The 22,399-nt window shown below is 46.3% G+C and overlaps 1 pseudogene; it reads left to right on the top strand.

Moving 5' to 3' along the window:
• Window positions 1-20,180: 20,180 nt before the first annotated feature.
• LOC106582940 (piggyBac transposable element-derived protein 4-like) lies at window positions 20,181-22,097 on the top strand (annotated as a pseudogene).
• The last annotated feature ends 302 nt before the right edge of the window (window positions 22,098-22,399 follow it).

Here is a 22,399-nt window from a genome sequence, read left to right as displayed (position 1 = left end):
GCGCGCATGGCGCAATTCGTGACAAAAAAAATCTAAATATTCCATTACCGTACTTCGAAGCATGTCAACCGCTGTTTAAAATCTATTTTTATGCCATTTTTCTCGTAAAAAAGCGATAATATTCCGACCGGGAATCTCCTTTTAGCTAAACAGAGGAAAGTAAACAAAGCTTTCGGTCGACGCGGGCACGAGCCTGAGTCTCACAGTACTGTAACCAGCCACTACCCAAACGCGCTACTTTTTTTCAGCCAGAGCTTGCAAAGCCACGATTCAGCTTTTTGCCGCCTTCTGAGACCCTATGGCAGCCGTAGGAAGTGTCACGGGACAGCTAAGATCCTCACTCTTCAATAAACAGAGACAAGAAGAACGACACCTTGTCAGACAGGCCACTTCCTGCCTGAAACCTTGTCAGGTTTTTGCCTGCCAAATGAGTTCTGTTATACTCACAGACACCATTCAAACAGTTTTAGAAACTTTAGGATGTTTTCTATCCATATGTAATAAGTATATGCATATTCTAGTTACTGGGTAGGAGTGGTAACCAGATTAAATCGGGTACGTTTTTTATCCAGCCGTGAAAATACTGCCCCCTAGCCATAACAGGCTAAGGGTGGTCTTCTGCTGCATTGCAGAGTCCACTTGAGCGCTTAGAGTACCAATTTTGGACACGTGAGTGTCACACCTGCTCCTTTCGGTCTCAAACTTATCTGTCATGGTTTGCAGATAGAGGTCTCGAGTACGGAGCGAGAGATTCAGTGATGAGATTTCCTTGCTTAGAAATCAATATTTCCATCCTCATCACCTGAGTTCTGTCATCATTCATTTGGTCAGCAACTTCAATAAGTTCTGCTGATTTGTCATCCAACTTTGTCATTGTATTCATCAACTGATCGTCTTTGGTCTGCAGAATTTGGAGTAGAACATTGTTACCTTGAGTAACGTTCAACAAAACTGCCTGCATGTTATCGAATTGCGTGTTCCTGTTTGTAGATAACTCAACAGATTTATCTAGTTTGGCGTGGACTACCTCGTATTTAGTTTTGGCTAAATCGAGTTGTTCCTGCAGATGAAGATTTTGTTGGAGAGTTTGTGCTCGTTCATCGTCATAAGTATTTGCAATTACTTTTAATTGTTCCGATTTCAAACGCAGTTCCTCGACTAGCAGAATGTTTTCATTTCCTGCTTTTGTCAATAGTTGCTCAGTTCTCTCCACCTGTGCCCTCATGTTAGCCATGTCTTGCACGTGCTTCAGCTGTGCACTGTGGTATTGGACCGATGCCAACCTTTGATGGCGATACATAAGTGCTAAAGTGGAGAGAACAGTCACAAAGCCTGTATTTGATGGTTGATTTTGGAGAGCGTTCGCAATTTCGGCTGTTGTTTTTCTAATGGCATAATTAGGGTTGGTATCACTGCTGAGGTCAGAGATCAATCCTTTTATGGGTGGAGGTTCACTAATTAGCGGAGGAGTGGTGACCACCTCCTTTGGTAGCTTGCACATTATTAGAAAAATTTAGACGAAAAATGTTCCTATTTTTTTTTCAATGTTTGGGTTTGGAATTCATTGGAAGCTGCAAAGACAAGTTTAATCTATTTATAGATGTTGACGAACCATCAGTACTGTACCAGTAATGTGGAAGTTGGACGTGAATGAATTTGCAAAAGCAAATTGAATTAGTTAATCAATGTGGATGATTAATCCTACCTGGGTAGGCTATCTGGGTATTAAACTTGAATTAACCTGAGAGGTTGCTTCATCCAGGTTAATATGGGAAGTTTAAAAATTGTCTCATTTGATTGCAAGAACATTAAGGTTTGTTCAACAATTTAACTTATTAAATTGAATGAGATGATAATCCATACACTCTCCATTGATTGGATATCATAAGTGTAAACAGTAGATTAAATGTTGGGAGCACTCCCCACTATGGTACACTTCTTCCTTGGGCCGAAGCCACATGGGATTCCCGCTGGGGCAGGACTTCTGTCAGTACTGGATTACTGAATGGGTTTTGCAAAAACCAAATTTTACTGATTGATCCATTTTAATGATAAATCAAACCTGTATAGGCTATTTGGGATTTAAACTTTAATTAACCTGAGAGGTTTATTCATCTAGGTTAATGTGGGAAAAAGATTACAATGTCTCATTTAGAAAACTTCTTTAAAAGATCCACTTGAGAATGTAAATCTGGCAATTTCACTTATTAGTTCAATTGAATAAGACATCGATATCCGTCTGGATATCACGAGTAACGACTTGAGTGTCACCTGACTAATTATTCTTGAAGGAAAGTACTGGTGACTCTAAAGAGGTCCCTGCTGGCACACACTGAAATCAAACGAAAGTACCCAGGGCGGGACTTTCGTTCCGCAAGTCGGATGAATTACAATGTGGCACAAAACAAAATGGCTGTTTTCCCTTTTGTTAGCTTAGCATCTCGAGCAAGCTAATGCTACTTGATGCCTGAAAAATGCTCAACATAGGATTCCCTTGGCAAGGGAAAGGTTTTACTTATAACGTATTATGTTCAAACCCTTTTCGGCAATATTTGACGATGTTTTAACCGGAACTCGCGGCAAACAACAAAATGCACCGTGGTCTACTCGCATCGAAACGCGAGAGAGGCAGAGAGATACTTATCGCTGGTCAAGCTAATCTCTCCTAAATTTCAATCGGCTGGCTCTTTGTCCTCACTCGATTGATGAACTCTCCAAGGGAACCTGGAGGGCGATAAATGGTAAGGATGTTAAACTTGAATGGGCTAGTGATTGTGACAGCATGGAATTCAAAGGAGGAGAAAGACAGATGGGTCAGGGGAGAAAGAGAGAATGTCCACTTGGGAGAGATGAGGATTCCAGTGCCACCACCCCGCTGACCAGATGCTCTCAGGGTGTGCGAGAACACGTGGTCAGACGAGGAGAGAGCAGTAGGAGTAGCAGTGTTTTCTGTGGTAATCCAGGTTTCTGTCAGCGCCAAGAAGTCGAGGGACTGGAGGGTAGCATAGGCTGAGATTAACTCTGCCTTATTGGCCGCAGACCGGTGTCATGACGTTGGCCTGTGGGTAAGGTTTATGACCCCCCCCCCATAAATACCTTTCTCCCTTCCCCTCTCTTACTGACCCTACTGAAGGACTGCTGTCCTGTTAACCTCTTGGGGCTAGGTGGGACGCTAGCGTGCCACCCGTGGTGCACTCCATCAACAGCAGGTGCATTTCAAGAGCGGCAAATTTGAATCCAAATAAATGTCAAAATTCAAATTTTTCAAAAATACAACTATGTTACACCATTTGAAAGATAAACATCTCCTTAATCTAACCACGTTTTACGATTTCAAAAAGGTTTTACGGCGAAAGCATAAATTTAGAGTATGTTAGGACAGTACATTTACAAGAGTTGTGTGTAATGTTTTGTCAAGTCAAAGACAGGGTCACCAAAACCATAAAACCAGCTAAAATGATGCACTAACCTTTTACAATCTCCATCAGATGACACTCCTAGGACATTATGTTAGACAATGCATGCATTTTTAGTTCTATCAAGTTGATATTTATATCCAAAAACAGCGTTTTACTATGGCATTGATGTTGAGGAAATCGTTTCCTCCAATAACCGGCAGTCAAGTCAGCGTCACAAATTAAATAATTAAAATTAGAAAACATTGGTAAAATATTATATTGTCATTTAAAGAATTATAGATTTACATCTTTTGAACGCAATCAACTTGCCAGATTTAAAAATAACCTTACTGGGAAATCACACTTTGCAATAATCTGAGCACTGTGCCCAGAAAAATACGCGTTGCGATACAGACTAGACGTCATGTTGGGGAGATCTAAAATCGAAAATATTATGTAAATAATCCATTACCTTTGATTCTCTTCATCAGATGTCACTTCCAGGTATCACAGGTCCATAACGAATGTAGTTTTGTTCAAAAAAGCTCATCATTTATGTCCAAAAATCTCCGTCTCGTTAGCACATGATGTAAGCCAGCCGGACTTTCGTCATGAACGAGGGGAAAAATATATTTCCGTTCGTTCAAACATGTCAAACGTTGTATAGCATAAATCATTAGGGCCTTTTTAACCAGAACATGAATAATATTCAAGGTGGACGAATGCATAGTCTTTTATAACGTATTGGAACGAGGGTACCCAACATGAAGTAGCGCGCCAGGTGTCTAATGGGACATCACCGTTCCATGGCTCTTGTTCGGTCAGATCTCCCTCCAGAAGACTCAAAACACTTTGTAAAGGCTGGTGACATCTAGTGGAAGCAATAGGAAGTGCCAAAATATTCCTAAACCCCTGTGTTTTTCAATGGGATAGGTTTAAAGTCAATACAACACATCAGGTATCCACTTCCTGTCAGAAAATGTCTCAGGGTTTTGCCTGCCAAATGAGTTCTGTTATACTCACAGACACCATTCAAACAGTTTTGGAAACTTTAGAGTGTTTTCTATCCATATATAATAAGTATATGCATATTCTAGTTACTGGGTAGGATTAGTAACCAGATTAAATCGGGTACATTTTTTTTATCCAGACGTGCAAATGCTGCCCCCTAGACCCAACAGGTTAAATATAGAGAGTCTGGGAACATCAAACAAATGGGGAAAGGAACCATATTTTGGTAATAAAACCAGTTGGAAATATGCTTGATAACGTAATAAGTATGGATGTCAGTTCGTTGTTATCTGGGACATTATGATTGATGACAGGACGACATAAACTGTACCTGAGAAAGTATACACCCTCTAGTTATCAGAGTCACATGGAATTGTTATGCAATTGAAATGTTTGATATTGGAATTGTTTGTTAGGAGATTAAATGTAATTTTAGCTTCCAAATGAGAGAATTGGGTTTTCATAAGGAAAGTGCCCTGCTTGATCAGTGGCCCACCCCTGTGAAGAGACAGGGGTTATAAACGATGAAACACATCCCTCCCCCTCTCCACTATATAAGCCTTTGACGAAAAGATAACCATGTTGTTCCAGCACGTGAGGTCTGCAGCCTCTACGTTAGAAGGACACACATGTCAAGTACAGAACTAAGCCAACCTCGGCGTGAGCTTTGGTGGCGAATGGTATGAACTTTGAGCTTATTCACTACAGAAGTGATACTTCCTAGCCGCTGTAGACGTGGGCTAGGAAAGGACGGACGACGGATCCAGTCTAACAGACGGACGAAGATACCACCACGTATCCAATTTACCACCAGAGACATTCTTAAGAGTTTACAGGAAGATCTGTTGGCCAACCCGGCCAGCATCTATGACCAATCTACCGAAGCGCAGCTCAGAGTAAATATTTATTGCATTTTCCTTTCCCAAATGGGCGGTAATTTAGAATGCATAAGACCATGGTGATTGCCTACGGAGCTGTGAAGGGAACGGCACCTCCATACCTTCCTTCAGGCTCTGATCAGGCCCTACACCCAAACAAGGGCACTGCGTTCATCCACCTCTGGCCTGCTGGCCCCCCTACTTCTGAGGAAGCACAGTTCCCGCTCAGCCCAGTCAAAACTGTTCGCTGCTCTGGCACCCCAATGGTGGAACAAGCTCCCTCACAACGCCAGGACAGCGGAGTCAATCACCACCTTCCGGAGACACCTGAAACCCCACCTCTTTAAGGAATACCTAGGATAGGATAAAGTAATCCTTCTAACCCCCCCCCCCCCTTAAAATATTTAGATGCACTATTGTAAAGTGGTTGTTCCACTGGATATCATAAGGTGAATGCACCAATTTGTAAGTCGCTCTGGATAAGAGTGTCTGCTAAATGACGTAAATGTAGATGTAGTGGGTCAGATTGATTTTGCCTTTAAACAGCTTGGAAAATTCCAGAAAATGATGTCATGGCTTTAGAAGCTTCTGATAGGCTAATTTACATAATTTGAGTCAATTGGAGGTGTACCTGTGGATGTATTTCAAGGCCTACCTTCAAACTCAGTGCCTCTATGCTTGACATCATGGGAAATCAAAAGAAATCAGCCAAGACCTTAAGTCTGGTTCATCCTTGGGAGCAATTTCCAAACACCTGAAGATTCCACGTTCATCTGCACAAACAATAGTATGCAAGTATAAACACCATGGGACCACGCAGCCATCATACCGCTCAGGAAGGAGATGCCTTCTGTCTCCTAGAGATGAACGTACTTTGGTGCGAAAAGTGCAAATCAATCCCAGAACAACAGCAAAGGACCTTGTGAAGATGCTGGAGGAAACAGGTACAAAAGTATCTATATCGACACAACCTGAAAGGCTGCTCAGAAAGGAAGAAGCCACTGCTCCAAAACCGCCATAAAAAAGCCAGACTACGGTTTGCAACTGCACATGGGGACAAAGATTGTGCTTTTTGGAGAAATGTGCTCTGGTCTGATTAAACAAAAATATAACTGTTTGGCCATAATGACCATCGTTATGTTTGGAGAAAAAAGGGGAATGCTTGCAAGCTGAAGAACACCATCCCAACCGTGAAGCATGGGGGTGGCAGCATCATGTTGTAGGGGTGCTTTGCTGCAGGAGGGACTGGTGCACTTCCCAAAATAGATGGAATCATGAGGGAGAAAAATTATGTAGATATATTGAGGCAACATCTCAAGACATCAGTCAGGAAGTTAAAGCTTGGTCGCAAATGGGTCTTCCAAATTCTCAATGACCCCAAGGATACTTCCAAAATCGTGGCAGAAGATTAAGGACAACAAAGTCAAGGTATTGGAGTGGCCATCACAAAGCCCTGACATCAATCCCATAGAAAATGTGTGGGCAGAACTGAAAAAGCGTGTGCGAGCAAGGAGTTACGCCAGCTCTGTCAGGATTAACGGACCAAAATTCACCCAATTTATTGTGGGAAGCTTGTGGAAGTTAAACAATTTAAAGGCAATGCTACCAAATACTAATTGAGTGTATGTAAACTTCTGAACCACTGGGAATGTGATGAAATCAATAAAAGCTGAAATAAATCATTCTCTCTGCTTTAATCTGACATTTCACATTCTTAAAATAAAGTGGATCTCCTCACTGACCTAAAACAGGTCATTTTTACTTGGATTAAATGTCAGGAATTGTGAAAAACTGAGTTTAAATGTATTTGGCTAAGGTGTATGTAAACTTCCGACTTCAACTGTATGTCCTTAACACCTTTTTTTGGACAGAGAACAAAACTAATAAAATGCTAGCATGAAACAGCCAACTTGTTTTAGTAGTTGATTTCACCCCAACCTACGGAGACATTGATTTGTATTATATTAAATTCTGATGAAGTATTTTGACATGAGCACATTTATTCCAGATAGAGTTTGTCTGAGTATTGCAGGGACTGGGGTTTATTATTGTGTCTGCTTAATTAAACAACACAAGTATCTTTAATCCATGTTTTTCACTTGATAAAAAATAATTATACCTACTTATTACTTCAAGTGTGTCTGTGCATGATCGCTAAAACCTAAGGCAGTTTCACACTGCTGGGAGGACTAGGGTACAAAGAAAACCACATGAGTACATGCATCCATCCATCATTGCAGGCTGGTGGTGGTGGTGTGACTGTGTGGGGTGTGTTTTCATGGCACACATTGGGCCCCTTGATAAAAGTGGAGCAACTTTTGAATGCCACAGGATATCTCAAGTCATTGCCAATCGGTGCTTCCATTCATGGCTGCAGTGTATCCATCTGCAAATAGATTTTATTCAGCAGGATAATGTCCCATGCCACAAGGCTAGGATTGCCCAGGAATTGTTCCACGAACATGACAGTGAATACAGCTTACGGCAGTGGCCTGCCCAGTCACCAGATATCAATCCAATTGAGCATCTGTGGGATGAGATGGAATGAGCAATTCGGAGTAGAGATCCACTACTAGCCAACTTGGCACAACTGTGGGAAGCATTGGGGTAAACATTTGCTTTGCCTCCTTGTAGAGTCCATGCCCCAACGAATGGAGGCTGTTCTGAAGGCAAAGGGGGGTGCAATTCAATATTAGGAAGGTTGTCCCAATGTTCTGTACACTCAGTGTACAGTCGTGGCCAAAGGTTTTGAGAATGACACAAATATTAATTTTCACAATGTTTACTGCTTCAGTGTCTTTAGATATTTTTGTCAGATGTTACTATGGAATACTGAAGTATAATTACATGCATTTCATAAGTGTCAAAGGCTTTTATTGACAATTATATGAAGTTGATGCAAAGAGTCAATATTTGCAGTGTTGACCCTTCTTTTTCAAGACCTCTGCAATCTGGCATGCTGCCAATTAACTTCTTGGCCACATCCTGAGTGTTGGCAGCCCATTCTTGCATAATCAATGCTTGGAGTTTGTCAGCATTTGTGGGTTTTTCTTTGTCCACCTGCCTCTTGAGTATTGACCACAAGTTCTCAATGGGATTAAGGTCTTGGGAGGTTCCTGGCCATGGACCTAAAATATCGATGTTTTGTTCCCCGAGCCACTTAGTTATTTTTTTGCCTTATGGCAAGGTGCTCCATCATGCTGGAAAAGGCATTGTTCATCACCAAACTGTTCCTGGATGGTTGGGAGAAGTTGCTCTCGGAGGATGTGTTGGTACCATTCTATATTCATGGATGTGTTCTTAGGCAAAATTGTGAGTGAGCCCACTCCCTTGCCTGAGAAGCAACTCCACACAGGATGCTTTACTGTTGGCATGACACAGGACTGATGGTAGCGCTCACCTTATCTTCTCCCTACAAGCTTATTTCTGGATGCCCCAAACTATCGGAAAGGAGATTCAGAGAAAATTACTTTACCCCAGTCCTCAGCAGTCCAATCCCTGTACCTTTTGCAGAATATCAGTCTGTCCCTGATGTTTTTCCTGGAGAGAAGAGGCTTCTTTGCTGCCCTTCTTGACACCAGGCCATCCTCCAAAAGTCTTCGCCTCACTGTGCGTGAAGATGCACTCACACTTGCCTGCTGCCATTCCTGAGCAAGCTCTGTACTAGTGGTGCCCCGATCCTGCAGCTGAATCAACTTTAGGAGACGGTCCTGGCGCTTGCTAGACTTTCTTGGGCGCTCTGAAGCCTTCTTCACAACAATTGAATCGCTCTCCTTGAAGTTCTTGATGATCCAATAAATGGTTGATTTAGGTGCAATCTTACTGGCAGCAATATCCTTGCCTGTGAAGCCCTTTTTGTGCAAAGCAATGATGACGGCACGTGTTTCCTTGCAGGTAACCATGGTTGACAGAGGAAGAACAATGATTCCAAGCACCACCCTCCTTTTGAAGCTTCCAGTCTGTTATTCAAACTCAATCAGCATGACAGAGTAATCTCCATCCTTGTCCTCGTCAACACTCACACCTGTGTTAACGAGAGAATCATTGACATGATGTCAGCTGGTCCTTTTGTGTCAGGGCTGAAATGCAGTGGAATTTTGGGGGGGGGATTCAGTTCATTTGCATGCCAAAGAGGGACTTTGCAGTTAATTGCAATTCATCTGATCACTCTTCACAACATTCTGGAATATATGCAAATTGCCATCATTGCATAAACTGAGGTCAATAACAAAAGACTCATGCTCAAAGCAAATTTCCACAACGTGGGTGGTTTTCAAGCTATCAAACGCTAATACACAGTGTGGGTGTTTGTCCAATCAATGTGTATATAGGAATAATAAGGACAAAACACATTTGTTTGTTTCAATTAACCCTTCTGAAGAGTGAAAATAGACAACATGTCATTCACAGGCTTGGTGATTAACGAATTACACGTAATCCGTCACATAAAATGGATTACAAGAAATCTGTAACTGACCAAAAATGAAGTAATCAGATTACAGATAATTCCGAAAAACTACAGAAGATGATTACTTCTAGGATTACTTTTAAATTCAGAAAGGATGTTTGAGAGAAAATTCTTTGACAACTTTCTGTTCTTTCAATGAGATTCAAATCAGCGTTGAAAAAATATGCACGTTTAATTTGTTTCGGCTGAGTGAGTCTGACCACAAGTCAAAGACCAATATGATGACACACCAAATACATTCGATGGATCGCGGAAAAGAGCAGGAATAGGCTTTTGTAGGCTACAGTCCAAGCTACAGAATGTTTTCCAATGGTGTGACTCCTGTCAGCATCCAAAGATTATCCACCTTGAATAAACGATTGGAGGGTAGATGACAGCAGTGGTATAGCATACGGGGATACATATATCGCTTATTATTTATATCTATATAGGGCTGTAATCACACTGCTTAGCTCTTATTAGCTATTTGCATCTTACGGATTGTGGTTATTCACAAATGTGTATGTGTATTCACAAATGTATATGTTTATTCTAACTCAATAATGGTTAAATTGAAGAAGTTTAAGCTGCCTATCAATCATTGTTTTTGCGACAAGTGGACAGCAAGTGAAGAATGCATTCTTGCAACAGCTGCATATTGCAGATCCCAGCCTATGGAATAGAAGTTTGAGGGAGTTCCTACCTTCTAAACTCCTCTGTGGTGTAGTGCTCAATTCTGTCAATTCTGTCAATTCATCTAATTTGTGCTGAACAAAAAAAACTTTGATAGGACTAAGGGATACTTGCATTCTTTTTATTAGCAAATTATAGAGATATCAGTGTCACCAACAAAAATGTGAACAATAGGTTTTATCAAATGTAGCATTTGGCGTACATTTTTTTAATGACTCCAACCTAAGTGTATGTAAACTTCTGACCTCAACTGTAGCACTTTTCAGTAGTACTCAAAGCATGCCATTCCATGAGAGCAGTATTTATTTTTCAACTCTAAGCAATGAGCCCAATCAGTCCTCCATGACAACAAAATCATAAACAACAGAGTAGGCTGATAAGTTCTTAGTTTGTAGGTTATGCTCAGGTATTATTTTTTATTTTTTTGCTGATTTACAGTTAGGTACACCCGTCTAGTACCGGATTGGACCCCCCATTGCCTCCAGAACATCCTGAATTCTCTGGGGCATTGAAACGTTTCTCAATTGGTATCAAGGGACCTAACGGGTGCCAGGAAAACATTCCCTACACCAATACACCACCTCCACCAGCCTGTACCTTATAAACTGGCCACTGAGTGTATATTTCAATATTTCCAAGTCCTATTGTTGAAGACAAAGGGGTATTCAATATTTTGGAATGACTGGTAATCTGACAGACTTTGGTTTTTAATGTAAATATATGGCCTAATCATATTATTTTATGTAGTAGTATCAATGGGTGTCACGCCCTGACCTGAGAGTGCATTTTTATGTCTCTAATTAGGTTTGGTCAGGGTGTGATTTGGGTGGGCATTCTATGTCCGTGTTTCTATGTTTGGGATTTCTTTGTTTCGGCCGGGTATGGCTCTCAATCAGGAACAGCTGTATATCGTTGTTGCTGATTGGGAGTCATACTTAGGCAGCCTGTTTTTCCTTTGGGTTTTGTGGGTAGTTGTTTTCCGTATAGCTACTTTGCCATATGGAACTGTGTAGTCGTTGTTTTGTTTATTTTGGAAGTGTTCACTTTTCTCAATATTAAGAAAGATGAGCATTCATATTCCCGCTGTGTTTTGGTCCTGTGTTCACAACGACCGTTACAATGGGTTAGAAGAAGCCTACATAATCAAACCAAAATAAAATGCAACATCCATTTATGGCCAGCTATCTAAACTCTAACATTGATTTATCCTGCAATATATGTTGTTCAATTGGTAAAATGTTTGTCTTCTTCTAATGCATCTTAAGGGGAAAGTAATCTGTTTACGTTACTGGGTTTGGGTAATCCAAAAATTACATAACTGATTACAATTTTGGACATGTAACTGTAACAGGTTACATTTACAAAGTAACCTACTCCATCCATTGGAACAGAGTCAGATGCTGCTTAACTTGTTGAATACAAATGGAGATATGGAGCATGTCTCAGAGGGAAGATGATGTAACTCCAGTAGTTTGCCAAGATTGAGAAAGGAGGGCAGAGAAACAATGAAATGTGCTTGGCCAACAGTTTCCATAGTTTAGCCCTCTTTGGCCTCCCTAGTGGAGGGAGTGTTTGAGCTCGGGGCGGTGAGGGGTTAGTGATGGACATGTTGGAAGGGTATGGATCCAGCTGAGCTCACTGCCAGCTAAAGCCTCACTTCAAAGTCAATCCCCTCATCCACAGACCTTTGACAAGCCTCTAAAGGATCCTCAGCTCTAACCTACAACCAGTGGAATCTGACTAGAAATCAATCCAGCCAACTGGTGCTACTGACGAATACTGATGATTTGCATTAGCGACCAAATGTTTGCCAAGGTCACTTGGATCTCATTCTAATAACAACACAGTGTTACACAGTGTATATTGAACATGTACATTGTATATTGAAAGTCCTCTTCAGATACCAATATGAAACGTTGAAGGGTTCGCAATAAATATGGATAATAGACAATGGAAGGGACAAGGTTTACAGACATTCTTTAAACATGACAACGTTTGAGAAACCTCTTCCTGTGTTCTTTGAATGGGGCATTTGATCAGGCTGAAGTTGGTTGAACAAACCGTTCTTCTGGGAGTGCTCAAACAACTGGCCATCTTGACATCAAGGCCTTATCACAAAACTTGAGATTACAAGATGGAGGTGAAGGGCAGAAAGGGTGGTCTTAAAAACCAACCAGGGTAAACAAGCTCCATAACCTTGGGCAGCTTGTTGCTTCTGCCTGTTTGTTTTTGACGTTCACCTTAAATGTTTATTATATTGTTTATGGCTCCTGGGACATCAATATAAACCTGGCGATCGGCTAACAGTCTCCGTAAATAGTTTATAGCGCAACATCAGCATAAATTAGGCTTGTTATCACCTCACACACCACTTTGTTCTCTCATATTTACATCCCTCCCTCAGCCCTGACATGAATAATAGGGCCATTTTAAAACCTAACAAACTTGAATCTTGGATTTATGGTGCAAATAAAAGCCCAAAGTATTAGAGACCCAAGGAGAGATGCCATTTTGAATAAGGTTTGCCGGCACATGACATTGAATGAGAACCCACTTGCCTCATGAATATCAATGTCCATGATGTCAGCATTTCAGGGCATGTACAACCATGACGGTAACTCCTGATCACTGGCTATGATAATTGTCACTAAGCCCAGAATCTAAATGGCATGTGTCAGTGGAGCTAATATTATGAGCTAATACATCTCACACTCTTTCCTCTAGGTTAGACTGCAGTGTACTAAAACTTGATTGGTTCGCTTTGGTTGATTTCACCCCTGACTCCACTGTAGCATGAAATTAGCCTAAATATTAGTAATATTGTGTGCATTACATAAACAAAACACATGTCCAATGATTGAAACACTGACATAAACAACTTAAACTGTGTTTGGGCATTCCTAACTTTTCAGATATGTATTAGGACTTGCAAAGGGTAGAATCTCATCATAAAACTTCAGTCCAAAACAATTAAAGATGATTTTGAATAGGCTTACACGGCATGAAGTTTGAGCCAGAGGCAAGATAAATAACTGAATTAATGTGATTATAGGACATTTTAAAATGGGTTGTTTGGATCCTGGATGCTAACTGGTTCATAGCAGGGAGTTATAACACCACAATCCCGAATTCTCCAGGTAATACCTGTTAACAGTTTAATTAGATATATCAATGCGCATCCACTGTCCCACAGCCCAGCCAGTCAATTTTTAAACTGAATATCCCCTGAATAAAAGCTCTACACAATTTTCCTCCATGCTACTAGGCTAGCATTGGGTTTACAACAGTCAGGATTTGTCTAAAGCTTACTGTCTGCCTCTCCGACCTGTGGAAAAATTTTGCCATTTTATGGGGGATGGTCTCCTCCATGACATGCATATGAATGTGACGAGACTGACACCTTCTCTGAGCCAGGCCAATTCATTTATCAGGACTGTATATAAAAAATGGCAACAGAAACAAAGGTAAAACTGCTTGATGTGATTGTGTTAGCTTTATTTGCTTAGCTAGAAAAGTAGAAGTGGCTACCCTGCAAATAAAATGGATAGAATGAACAACCAGACCATTTTGCTAGCAACTTCAGAATCTCAGAACTAACGACTGGCTTTTGCCCGGACTATTTTGTATGGTGGAAGTTTTAATTTATGGTGGAAGTTTTAATGAAAGCAAGAAGGCCCTCAAACCCAGAAATGATTGAGAATAACACCCCCTAAGGGCTGTTTCCCCTGCTCTTGGCATCGCCTCCGGCCTAAGAACAGCCCTAAGTCGGGAGTTATTCGCTTGATAATTCCCAGGATCTCATGCCTTATTGCTTAAACAAACCCACCAGGTCAAGGCTGTGGTCAGATTGCCCTTGGTTTGTGTGTGCACATTGCACAGAGCAATAGCAGCATGTTTATTCCAATAGACATGAGTCCATTACCTCCGAGTCTGTCCTTCGCCAGCATTAGGACTCTGAGCTGCTCTACATAGAATTAGGCCCCATCCCTGTCCACACCAAACAAATGAATAACATGCCTCTTTTCAGTATGGAGTGTACAAAGTGATGCGGCATAAAACGATTAAAAACCCTGGGCGCTGGCGTCCATCTTGAAATACAGAGGCCAGTATTTTGGAGCGTTCTCCTCTTCAGGCCCTTAAACAATGGCAATGTGAGCCTCCCACTGGATAGCTGCCACAGCACATTGAATGTGAGACGGAAATAATCTCCTCCTAGTGATAACCAAGCAATCTTGCAGCCCGGGGGAGCCAGAGACGCTCTATTCAGAATGCAACAGAACAAAATGAAGCTGGCGTGTAATTGGCGGCAGCACAGGAAGAGAGTGTTACACAAATACACTCTCTCACTGAATATCAAGTCACAGTCAACTGTCAGTAGACATAAGCTGATTAAAATACCTTTGGTTAGTGCAAAGATATTTTTGATAAATTGAATGAAGGAAAAAGTTCATGTTTTTCAGAAAATACAGTATCAGTTTTACTATTCATCAGAAATAATTCATAGCTAGATTTGTATTATTTAAACACTGTAAATAGTTTTAGTAAGATGATAATAGTGCATACAGGAGGCAGGCTCCAATATAACTGCACAAATACCTTGCCAGATAGCAACAGCTAGCTTTAACATTAGCATTCAAGGACATTTTTAAACCGTGGTAACTTTGAAGTCAGAAGTTTACATAAACTTAGTTTGGAGTCATTAAAACTCATTTTTCAAACACTCCACACATGTCTTGTTAACAAACTATAGTTTGGCAAGTCGGTTAGGACATTTACTTTGTGCATGACTGTAATGACCTGGGTTTGGAGACGTAGCGGAGTCAGGCGCAGGACACAGGTTTGAGTGAAAACAGTCTAGTTTACTCAAAAAAAACACAAGCAAAATCTCCAACAGGAAACAACAGTGTGAGGAGAAACACCTCCAACAACCACTGACAACGAACAATCACGGACAAAACAGAAAGGTAAGCCAGAGGGTTAAATAAGGAACATAATAAGGGAATTGAAACCAGGTGTGTGTAATCAAGACAAAACAAAACGAAAAGGGAAACATGGATCGGTGCTGACTAGAAAGCCGGTGATGTCGACCGCCGAACGCCGCCCGAACAAGGAGAGGGGCCGACTTCGGCGGAAGTCGTGACAGTACCCCCCCTTGACGCGCGGCTCCAGCAGCCAGCCGACACCGGCCTCGGGGATGACCCGGGGGACGGGGCGCAGGGCGATCCGGACGGAAGCGGTGAAACTCCTGTAGTAACGACGGGTCCAGGATGTCCTCCGCCGGTACCCAGCATCGCTCCTCCGGGCCGTACCCCTCCCACTCCACGAGGTACTGAAGGCTCCTCGTCCGACGTCTAGAGTCCATAATGGCTCGTACGGTGTACGCCGGGGCCCCCTCGATATCCAGAGGGGGCGGAGGAACCTCCCGCACCTCAGACTGCAGGAGCGGACCAGCCACCACCGGCCTGAGGAGAGACACAAGGAACAAGGGGTTAATATGATAATCGGGGGGAGTTGTAACCTATAACAAACCTCGTTCAGTCTCCTCAGGACTTTAAATGGCCCCACAAACCGCGGACCCAGCTTCCGGCAGGGCAGGTGAAGGGGCAGGTTTCGAGTCGAGAGCCAGACTCTGTCCCCCGGTTTGTACACGGGGGCCTCACTGCGGCGGCGGTCCGATGTAGTCACACTTGGGCAGCGTTCCATGTCTCCTCCGAGTGCCGAAACCATTCATCCACCGCAGTAGCCTCGATCTGGCTCTGATGCCATGGTGCCAGGACCGGCTGATAACCCAGCACACACTGAAAAGGGGTTAGATTAGTACAAGAGTGGTGGAGGGAGTTTTGGGCCATCTCCGCCCAGGGGATAAACGCCGCCCACTTCCCCAGCCGGTCCTGGCAATAGGACCGCAGAAACCTACCCACCTCCTGGTTGACTCTCTCCACCTGCCCATTGCTCTCGGGGTGGAAACCTGAGGTAAGGCTGACCGAGACCCCCAGGCGTTCCATAAACGCCCTCCAGACTCCAGACGTAAATTGTGGACCCCGATCAGATACTATGTCTTCAGGCACCCCGTAGTGCCGGAATACATGGGTGAACAGGGCCTCCGCAGTTTGTAGAGTCGTAGGGAGACCGGGCAAAGGAAGGACACGGCAGGACTTAGAAAACCGATCCACAACGACCAGGATCATGGTGTTACCCCGCGACAGGGGAAGATCCGTCACGAAATCCACCGATAGGTGTGACCACGGTTGTTGCGGAACGGGAAGGGGTTGTAATTTCCCTCTGGGCAGATGTCTAGGTGCCTTGCACTGTGCGCATACCGAACAGGAGGAGACATAAACCCTCACGTCCTTAGCTAACGTGGGCCACCAGTACTTTCCCGCAAGGCAGCGCACCATCCGACCGATACCAGGATGACCAGAGGATGGTGACGTGTGAGCCCAACAGATCAAACGATCACGGACATCATCCGGAACGTACAAGCGCCCAACTGGACACTGGGGGGGAGTAGGCTCTGCACTTGATGCCTGTTCGATGTCTGCGTCCACCTCCCATACCACCGGTGCCACCAGGCAAGAAGCTGGAATTATGGGAGTGGGCTCCGTGGTCCGCTCCTCTGTATCATACAGCCGGGACAGTGCGTCTGCCTTCACGTTCTGGGAACCGGGTTTGTAGGAGAGGGTGAAAACAAAGCCGGTGAAAAACATGGCCCACCTAGCCTGGCGAGGGTTCAGTCTCCTCGCTGCCCGAATGTACTCCAGATTTCGGTGATCAGTCCAAATCAGGAAAGGGTGTCTAGCCCCCTCAAGCCAATGTCTCCACGCCTTCAGGGCCCCGACAACAGCCCACAACTCCCTATCCCCCACCTCATAGTTTCGCTCCGCCGGACTGGGCTTCTTCGAAAAGAAAGCACAGGGGTGGAGTTTTGGTGGCGAACCCGAGCGCTGAGATAGCACAGCCCCTATTCCAGCCTCGGACGCATCCACCTCAACTATAAACGCTAAGGAGGGATCAGGATGCGCTAGCATGGGAGCCGTGGTAAACAGGTGACCAAAAGCCCTGTCCGCCCCAGCCGACAACTGCAGACGCATCGGTCCCCCCTTCAGCAAGGAGGTATTGGGAGCCGCCACCTGCCCAAAACCCCGGATAAACCTCCGGTAGTAGTTGGCAAACCCTAAAAACCGCTGCACCTCCTTTACCGTGGTTGGAGTCGGCTAATTACGCACGGCTGAAATGCGGTCATTCTCCATCTCCACCCCTGACGCGGAAAAACGGTACCCTAGGAAGGAGACGGACTGTTGGAAGAACAGACATTTCTCTGCCTTGACGTAAAGGTCATGCTCCAACAATCGACCAAGCACGCCGCGTACAAAAGACACATGCTCGGCGCGGGTAGTGGAGTATATTAGAATGTCATCTATATACACCACTACACCCCGCCCGTGCAGGTCCCTGAAGATCTCATCCACAAAGGATTGGAAGACGGATGGAGCATTCATTAACCCATACGGCATGACGAGGTACTCATAGTGCCCAGAAGTGGTGCTAAATGCCGTCTTCCACTCATCCCCTCCCTGATGAGTGAAGAAGCGCGCCCCGTGCAATGACTCTGTCATAATGGCGATGAGAGGCAGCGGGTAACTGTATTTTACCGTAATCTGGTTCAAACCTCGATAGTCAATGCACGGGCGTAAACCTCCATCCTTCTTCTTCACAAAAAAGAAACTCGAGGAGACAGGTGAAGTGGAAGGCCGAATGTATCCCTGTCCCAGAGATTTGGTGACATATGTTTCCATAGCCGCCGTCTCCTCCTGTGACAGAGGATACACGTGACTCCTGGGAAGTGCAGCGCCTACCAGGAGATTTATCGCACAATCCCCCCGGTCGATGGGGTGGTAATTGAGTCGCCTTCTTTTTACAGAAGGCGAGTGCCAAATTGGCATATTCGGGAGGAATGTGCATGGTGGAAACTTGGTTTGGACTTTCCACTGTAGTGGCACCTAAGGAAACACCTACACACCTCCCTGAACACTGACAGGACCATCCCTTGAGAGCCCTCTGTTGCCACGAAATAGTAGGACCATAAGAGGCCAACCAGGGAAGACCCAACACAACGGGAAACGCAGGAGAGTCGATCAGAAAGAGACTAATTCTCTCCTCATGACCCCCCTGCGTTATCATAGTAATGGGAGCTGTGACCTCCCTAATTAGCCCCGACCCCAAAGGACGACTATCTAGGGCATGTACAGGGAAGGGAACATCAACGGGAACAATAGGAATCCCTAATCTATGGGCCAAGGAAGGTCAATAAAGTTCCCAGCTGCGCCTGAATCTACTAGCGCCTTATGCTGGGAATGCGGGGAAAACCCTGGAAATTCTATAAGTAACCACATGTGAGCAACAGGGGGCTCTGGGTGAGTCGTGTGCCTACTCACCTGGGATGAACCACCAGTGTTCTGCCTGCTACCTCGACTTCCTGGAGAACCTCCCCAGCACCGACCAGCAGTGTGCCCTCTACGGCCACAGCTAGTGCAGGGAATGGTCCCCCCTCCGGCCCCCCTCATCGCAGCCCCTCCCAACTCCATGGGTTTTGGGTCAACGGAGCTTGGGGATGGAACTAACGGACCCTGATCCGGATGTCCGCGGAAGGCCAACAGGTTATCCAGCCGGATAGATAAGTCCATCAGCTGGTCCAGGTTGAGGGTGGTGTCCCTGCAGGCTAGCTCCCTACAAACGTCCTCTCGCAAACTACACCTGTAGTGGTCAATCAGGGCCCGCTAATTCCATCCCGCGCCAGCCGCCAGAGTTCTAAAATCCAGCGCAAACAACTGAGCGCTCCTCATCCCCTGTCTTAACCCTCCCGTTATCTCGGCCGGGTCAGAGTGACCCTGGCTCAGGGATGTGTTAGGAGCTGTTCCCCCGCGTCTAGGCCGGGTCAGAGCGACCCTGGCTCGGGCATGTGTTAGGAGCTGTTCCCCCGGGTCCAGGCCGGGTCAGAGCGACCCCGGCCCGGCCACGTGTTAGCAGCTGTTCCCCCGCGTCCAGGCCGGGTCAGAGAGACCCCGGGGGAAGCATTAGCAATGTGAATGTTATAACCCCCCTGCCATTGTCCAGGCCGGGTCAGAGCGACCTCCTGGGCCGGGTGCAGCGTTAGCAATGTGTATGTTATAACCCCCCTGCCGTTGGCCGGGTCAGAGCGACCCCCTGGGGGCTGCGGTGCGTCAGTATGCAAGAGGGCAGCGGCCGTTCACGTGGCCGCTGTCGGCCGGCCGTAGAGAGGCTACTAATATTGTCAGGAAGAAGAAGAAGAAGAAGAAGAAGAAGAAAAAGAAGAAGAAAAAGAAGATGAGGAGGACGACGATGAGGACGACTATGAGGAAGACGGCGAGCAATACGACCCCGCCGAGCATGAGGCCGCCACCGCCTCGCAGTCCCGGTTTCAGCGCGGCTCAGGTCCTGGAACAGATAGCCTCCAGTGTCGACCGAGAACACGAAGAAGACTTCTGCGATTCCGAAGAGGAGGACGTTTCGGAAGACGACAACGACGAGGAATACGACCCCGAACATGACGCGGACGACTTGGCCTTGCGGTCGTGCTCCTCTTCTTCGGAGGAGGAAGAGTGAGAGGGAGAGTGAGAGGGAGACACGGCCGCTGCCCGAGAGCGAGACAGAGAGCCAGAGCCAGAGCGAGAGGACACGGCGGCGGCAGCCGACCAAGCCCGAAGGGAGACGTTGCTGTCAAAAAACGGCAAAATGAAATGGTCCTACATGGCCTATCGTGGCCCGGACCTGCCCCGCGCCGTCCGCCACCCCGGCCCCGCGGTGGCGCCTGGCCCCACGGCCTACGCCGCGTCGCGCGCGCTCGACATCGAGTCCACCTTCCGGCTGTTTGTCACGCCGGGGATAGAAAGGATCATTGTGGACATGACAAATCTGCAGGGGGTGAGAAAATACGGCGACGGCTGGCGACCCATGGACTCCACCGACCTGCGCGCCTACCTAGGGCTGCTAATCCTAGCGGGCGTCTACAGGTCCCGGGGGCGAGGCCGCGGCCAGCCTGTGGGACGCGGAGAGCGGCAGGACCGTGTTCCGAGCCACCATGCCGCTCAAGATCTTTCACAAGTACTCGAGGCTGCTGCGATTCGACGACCGCCGGTCAAGACCCGCGAGACTCGCCACCGACAGACTGGCGGCCATAAGAGAGGTCTGGGACCTGTGGGAGGAGCGGCTGCCGGCCCTCTACAACCCGGGGTCTGACTTGACGGTGGACGAACAACTGGTCCCATTCAGAGGTACTGTCTGTGTGTGTCTGTGTGTATCTGTGTGTATCTGTACGTACGTACGTGTACTATAGAGAGGTAGCGTCAGCGTGTAACATAAATGCTGTGCGCCCCCAATGATGAGCCAGCGGTAGTATAGAGAGGTAGCGTCAGCAGCAGCAGCATCATCAGCATCATCAGCAACAGCAGCAGCAGCATCAGCAGCAGCAGTAGCAGCAGCAGCGGCAGCGTGTAACATAAACGCCGTGCGCCCCAATGATGAGCCAGCGGTAGTATAGAGGTGTAGCGTCAGCAGCATCAGCATCAGTAGCAGCGTCGTCGATGACGCCGCCGCTAATCTCCTTCCTCTCCCGCTCCCAAAAGGGCGCTGTCCTTTCCAACAGTACATCTCCAGCAAGCCGGCCAAATACGGCATCAAGTCGTGGGTGGCCTGCGACGCCAAGTCCAGCTATGCTTGGAAGATGCAAGACTACACCGGTAAGGCGGCCGGCGGAGCCCCCGAGAAGAACCAGGGTGCACGCGTATTCCTCGATCTCACGCAGGGTCTGCCGGGTGGTCACAACTTCACCTGCGACAATTTCTTCACCGCTGGCTTGAACTCGGACAGCGGCTCCTCGAGAGGAACCTCACCATGGTCGGCACGGTGCGAAAGAACAAGCCCGAGCTCCCTCCCGCGCTGCTCCAGTCAAAGGGCAGACAGGTCTCGTCCTCCAGGTTCGCCTTCACGCCCACCGCCACTCTGGTGTCCTACCTGGCAAAGAGAAATAAGAACGTGCTACTCCTGAGCACGCTGCACACGGAGGCCGACGTTAGCGATCGCCGCGACCGGAAGCCGGCCCTCATCCTAGACTACAATTACAACAAGGGCGGCGTGGACAACCTAGACAAGGTGGTCGGCACCTACAGCTGCAGACGGATGACTGCCCGCTGGCCCCTGGTCATCTTCCACAACATCCTCGACGTGTCCTCCTACAACGCCTTTGTCATATGGCGAGAGATCAAGCCCGACTGGATGCCTCGGAAGCGGAACAAGAGGAGGGTGTTCCTGGAGCAGCTGGGAAAGGCGCTTGTCAAGCCCTTGATAGAAAGAAGGCAGCGTCTCCCCCGCACCGAAGCCGCGTCCGCACTTGTCAAAGTCCTGCAGAGTGCGGACGACGGCGCGGCTCCTCCGCTAGCCGGGGAGCACGCCGCTGGCCCGGACGCCGCCGGCCCGGCCGCCGCCCCGCTAGTGGCGAGTAAGAGGAAGAGGTGTCAGCTCTGCCCACCCAAGAAGAAAGCCAAGACACACACGGCGTGCTGCAGGTGTAAGAAATACACCTGCAAAGGCTGTTCGCACGCGTACTGTCACACTTGTGCCCTCTGGGCCTTTAGCAGAGACGGGACAGGGTGACCCGCCGGGGACACGGGGAGTAGGCAGAATGGGAGGACAACGGGAGGGTTAAATGGAACTAGCGCTCCCCCGCCGCTCGCCCTTCATGGGGATGATCAAAGACTGCCCGGAAGCGGCAGGAGAAGTCCTCATAGTCATCCAAAAATAGCATAAAAATTGATTTCAAACAGCGTTTGACATGCTTCGAAGTACAGTAATGGAATATTTGAATATAACTATGGATTATTTGGATTATTTGGAACCAAAACAACATTTGTTGTTGAAGTAGAAGTCCTGGGAGTGCATTCTGACGAAGAACAGCA

The sequence above is a fragment of the Salmo salar genome, chromosome ssa22, assembly GCF_905237065.1.
Source record: "Salmo salar chromosome ssa22, Ssal_v3.1, whole genome shotgun sequence".
NCBI lineage: Eukaryota > Metazoa > Chordata > Actinopteri > Salmoniformes > Salmonidae > Salmo > Salmo salar.
The sequence above is the reverse complement of the archived record's forward strand: the minus strand, read 5'-3'. Positions and strand labels throughout refer to the sequence as shown.